We start from the raw sequence: 6,155 nt of genomic DNA on the forward strand, positions 1-6,155 counted from the left end.
ACTCCTGTTTTCAAGTATCATGTAGGGGCAGTGCCATAAATCTTGTAGCAAATATTTTCTATCTTTTCAGATTATCTGGTTTGAACTTTACTACAGTGAATAATATGTTTAACCATATTCTGCATATATTGTTTACTTTCTCACCTTTAAACTTTGCATTTATTATGTTTCTGGTGGTCAGTCTATCATGTAAAATCTGGAATATTATCACGACGACATCTCTTTGACCCTCTTGTTGCGTAACATTTATCATGGAATCCTCTCTTAGGCTTATATTGCATAGGATCCTTCTGGAATTGTTTGGATATATAGATGTTGTATGTGGTAGATTCTTGCTGTAAACTTACCTACTTCGGAAGTTTGATCTTTTGAAATTCATTACTCTTGGGCCTGGTTTTTGCTTGTTAATAATATTTTTCTCCTCAAGTATTTAGTGTTCCCTATGATAACTCACTCTTATTGACGAGTGAATGTGCTCTTTTAACAACATTTAGTTCTGAAGACTTCTCTTGAGAAAGACATGTGGAAACACTATAACGACTTAGTAATTTTGATCTTTACCCTGGTGTTCTGCTCGTATTTGAAGCTTAGGTGTATGTTGTAATCTTCTATATGAGGAACAGTTATTTAAAGCTTGGTCCTTATATAATGGTTATCTAATGCTTGGATCCAGTCATCCAGATATATTTTTGGGGATCAGATGAACTGATATATAGTTCATTACTGTTTCTTACTGCTTTTATATTAGTTTCGTGGTCACTGATGATCTAGTGATGGTTCCAGCTCTCGCGATCCTTCCAGTTTAACGACTTCTTCCTAATTTAATGAACTTTTTAGCTTCAGATGTAAATTTTACAACATAATACTAATGATCTTTCATCTTTCTTGCTGTATTAATTTGAAGGGTTAATTGCAGATACACCCTGATGCAGCACAAAGTAGATCCGAATTTTTTGGAGTTAGGAATAGGATTTTTTTTTAGTTTTAGTTTTCCTTGTGATTTTAATTGCAGTTAGACTAATTAGTATTTCAATCATAGTTAGGATTAGTTGCAATTTTATTTGTTGTTATCTTTTAGTTAGAATTTTATTTGATTTTATCTTTATAAGCTTTTGTTTTCTCTTTTGTTTATTCTAAAAAGTATTGTGCTTCTTCGTTTTAGGGAGAATGAGAAGAAATTTTATGTGAGACACCTTGCATATGAATTGTAGCTTGTATATGCTTGTGGTTTTGCCTGGCATGTGACGTGCCCAGGTGTGAACTTCAACATTTCTATTTATTTGTTTGTTGTTATTTTAGCATCTGACCGACATCATTTAGTATCAGAACAAGCCTTGATCCATGCATGAATATTATGATTATGAAATAAATTTCAAAAGAAAAACGTGAAGGAGCTAAACATTGAAGTCATGATTGATACTTACAGATTTTCATTTTGTTCTGTTAGATTAAGTCTATTGGGTATTGGGTTAATGGGTTGTGACCCGTTAATCATACCCCTATTTGTATGACTATATATATATATCTCTAGTATCTGAATAAATCAATTAAGTTAGGGTTTTTGCTCTCTCAATTATCTTTTTCTAAATGGTATCAGAGCTTGAAACCCTACACGTCACAAATTCTCATTTAAAAAAACTAGCCGCCGCCGCCTCTTCTCCTTGCCGCCGGCACTACCGCCACCACTAGCCGCGCCGCTACAGTGCCGCGCCGCTACAGTACCATGCTGCTATAGTACCGCGCCATTTGTTTTGTTTCTTTTTTTTCATGGCCTTGAATAGGTGATTCGAGACCACACATGACCCGATCCGATCATCTACTACTGCCTATTTTTGATCTGCTCTTAGTCTATGTTTAAAGAACAGATCTCTACTACTGTCCTGATTATTTGACTACTACCTGCCTACCACTATTGTGCAACAATGTCGGAAATAGATCTCTCCTCTTCTACATCTCCCTCTGCTGCTGCTGGTCAGACTTCTGCGCCCAAGGTAGTCTTGGGGACTACAATAAAATTGAATGGTACAAACTATCTGCTCTAGGCTCAGGCTTTCCGCATCTTCATTGGCGCTCAGAGCAAACTTCCACATCTTCTGGCCTCTCCTCCACCCACCACAGATCCCACCTACAGTTCCTGGCTCTCGTCTGATTATTGTATTATGACGTGGCTCCTCAACAGCACGGAACCACAGATTAGTAGCAGTGTTATGTTCTTAACCACTACGAAGGAGATGTGGGACAGCCTGAAGATTATGTACGGAAATGAGAAGAATGATTCCCGTGTATTTGAGATTTATGAGCGACTGTTTACGCTCAAACAGGGAGATAGGTCAGTTCCGGAGTTCTTTGGTGAGTTAAAGGGACTGATAGACGAACTGGAGATGCATCAGCCTGCAGTAGCTGATGCGGCGACGCTGTTGGGATATCGTCGTGACTTGGCAGTGTCCAAGTTTCTTTCTGGATTATACCCTAACTTGCAGTCCCAGGTGAGAGGACATATATTGGGTGGAGATACCATCCCCTCACTGACTGCTACATTCTCCAGAGTCATGCAGGTCTCTACTGGTGTTTCTTCTGATACTTCTGCACTGTCTCCACCTTCAGTGGATCAGTCTGCCATGTTCTCTAGTAGAGGCAGAGGCCGAGGTCGTGGTCGTGGTCGTGATTCTTTGGGAGGACGTGGCTCTTTTAGTGGGAGATAGGGTGATTCTGATAGGGGTTCACGTCAGTGTGGTCACTGTGGGAGGACCAATTATATTTCTGAGCAGTGCTGGGAGAAGTTTAGTCGTCCTCAATGGGCCCAAGTAGCCGATGCCGAGTCGACTCGCTCGTCTATTTCTACTACTATTTCTAGTAATCCAGCTACTACTGTTCCTATTGTTCAGATTTCTCAGGCAGATTATGAGAGGTTACGCCAGCTAGAGCTCTCTCAGAACAGTCATTCGGCTACTCATGCATCCTCTTCAGGTATGGATGCTTACATAGCTTCTCCTCATGAACCATGGGTACTAGATTCTGGAGCCTCATCCCATATGACAGGTATAAAGGATCGTTTTGTCTCTTTACATCTTTCTGATAAGTTTCCCTCTATTCGCATCGCTGATGGTACATTTTCTCCAGTTCTTGGTACTGGAGTAGTTCATGCTACTTCCTCTTTGAAACTCACTGATGTGTTATATGCTCCTAAATTTCCTGTTAGCTTATTATCCATTAGCAAGTTTACAAAGCACAATAACTGTAAAGTCACATTCTTTCCTTCTTATTGTGTTTTTCAGGACCTAGCAACTGGGATGACGATTGGTTCGGGGTATGAGAGATGAGGTATGTACTATTTGGACGACAGTGTGCCGGGTGCTGGTCTTGTTGCAGCACAGCCTGATTCTACCTTACTGTGGCACTGGCGTCTGGGTCATCCTTCACTACAGAAACTTAGATCGGTAGTTACTGTTCAGTCTTCCCTTTCTTCTTTAGGTTGTGAGTCATGTGAACTGGGTAAGCACCATCGTGCTTCTTTTCAGAGTCGTGTCGATAAACGCAGTAGTTTTGCATTTGAGTTAGTTCATTCTGATGTCTGGGGTCCTTGTCGTGTTCCCTCTGTGAAGGGTTTTTAATATTTTATTGTTTTTGTTGATGATTTCTCTCGCATGACTTGGTTATATTTGTTGAAAGAGAGATCTGAAGTCTCGCATGTTATTAAACTTTTTTATAATGAAATAAAAACCCAGTTCTCTACTTCTGTTCATATTCTTCATACTGATAATGCTTTGGAATATATGAAAAATGACGTTTCAAAATTTTGTGCTCTTAATGGTATTATTCATCAAACTTTATGCTCTCACACTTCACAACAAAATGGAGTTGCTGAGAGGAAGCATGGACATATTCTCGATGTTGCTAGAACACTGATGATACATATGAATATTCCAAAGTACTTTTGGTCGGATGCTGTCCTCACTGCCTGTTATTTGATTAATCACATGCCTTCCTCTGTTCTTGATGGTTTGATACCATTCCACTGTCTTTATCCTACTAAAAAACGTTTTTCTGTGATTCCTCGAGTTTTTGGTTGTACGTGTTTTGTTCAGGATTTGACTGCTGGTTTGGATAAATTGTCTCCTATGTCCATTAAGTGTGTGTTTGTTGGATACTCACGTACTCAAAAAGGGTATATGTGCTATCATCCGACCACCAGGAGATATTTTGTTTCTGCTGATGTTACCTTTTTTGAGTCTGTCCCATATTTTTCCTCTGGTTCCACTACCTCTGTCAGTCCACAGGTGTCACTATCTTCTACGGCTCCCACTACTATTCCGGTATCTGCTCCTGAGGCTACTGCACCAAAGCCTCTACTGACATATTCTCGCCGTCCTAAAGTACATACACCTGTCTCTGCTCCTGCTGACTCTTCTTCTCCAGCTGCAGGTCCATCTCATGTCGAACCTCATATCTCTTCTGACTTAGATGTTCCTATTGCTCTTCGTAAAGGTAAACGGTCTTACCCAAAATATCCTATCTCTCTTTTTGTCTCTTATGACCGTCTCACCTCATCATTTTGTCAGTTTGCTTTGTCATTATCCACTATATCTTTACCCAGGTCACATGAGGAAGCTTTGTTAGTACCCGTCTGGAAACAGGCTATGGATCAGGTCACATGAGGAAGCTTTGTTAGTACCCGTCTGGAAACAGGCTATGGATGAGGAGATGAATGCACTGCTTTCTAGAGGGACTTGGGATTTGGTCTCTCTACCTGCTGGAGCGACTGTGGTTGGCTGCAGATGAGTGTATACCTTGAAATATCGTCCTGATGGGTCTGTTGATAGATATAAAGCTCGCCTGGTTGCTAAATGATATACCCAGACATATGGTATTGACTATTTTGAAACATTTTCTCCCGTTGCTCGTCTCAACTCCATCAGAATTTTTTTCTCTCTGGCTGTTAATATGGATTGGGCGATGCACCAACTAGATGTGAAGAATGCTTTCCTTTATGGTGATTTGGACGAGGAGGTTTATATGGAGCAACCTCCTAGGTATGTTGCTCAGGGGGAGAATCTTATCTGCAGGCTGAGAAAGGCCATCTATGGGTTAAAGCAGAGTCCTCGAGCTTGGTTTGATAAGTTCAACAAGGTTATTTCTAATGTTGGTTTTCAACATTGTCAGTCTGATCACTCTGTCTTTCTTCGACGCACAACAACTGATTTGGTTATTTTAGCCGTATATGTTGATGATATTCTGCTGACTGGGAGTGACTCTGTTGCCTTAGCTGAGACTAAGGAGTATCTAAACCGTCATTTTGTCACTAAGGACATGGGAAAGCCAAAGTATTTTCTTGGGATTGAAGTTGCATATAAAAAACATGGTCTGTTGTTGTCCCAAAGGAAGTATGTGCTAGATTTACTAGAAAAAACAGGTCTCTTGGAATGCAAACCTGCAAGCACTCTAATGGAGGCAAATGTTGATTTGTGACGTGATGATACCTCTCTACTAGATGATGCTGCACGATATAGGAGACTAATTGGGAAGCTAATATATTTGACAGTTACCAGACCTGATATTACTTTTGCAGTAGGTGTACTGAGCAGGTTTATGCACAAACCTAGAGAGGTTCATTGGACAGCAGCTCTGAAGATTTTGGCATATGTCAAAAGTTGTCCTGGCAAGGGATTGTTATATAAGAAACATGTGCATACTCACATTTCAGCTTTCTCTGATGCTGGCTACGCAGGAGACATGGGAGACCGAAAGTCAACCTCAGGATTTTGTACTTTTGTTGGAGGTAATCTTGTGACTTGGAGAAGTAAGACACAAGATGTAGTATCACGATCTAGTGCAGAGGCCGAATATAGAGTAATGACTCACACTGCTTGTGAGATGGTGTGGCTAAGAAAGTTTATGACAGAGCTTGGTTTTGTTCAGTCTGGACCCATGCCAATGCATTGTGACAACCAGTCTGTCATTTATATTGCACAGAATCCTGTGTTTCATGAGAGGACAAAACATATTAAAGTTGACTGCAATTTTGTCAGAGATGCTTGGGAGAAGAAGATAGTATCTCTCACATTCACTCCGTCCTCACAACAACTTGCTGATATTCTTACCAAGGCTACTTCTTCAAAGATGTTTTCTACTATATGTGACAAGCTGAGCATGGTGGA

The sequence above is a fragment of the Asparagus officinalis genome, chromosome 7 (genome assembly GCF_001876935.1).
Source record: "Asparagus officinalis chromosome 7, Aspof.V1, whole genome shotgun sequence".
Taxonomy (NCBI): domain Eukaryota; kingdom Viridiplantae; phylum Streptophyta; class Magnoliopsida; order Asparagales; family Asparagaceae; genus Asparagus; species Asparagus officinalis.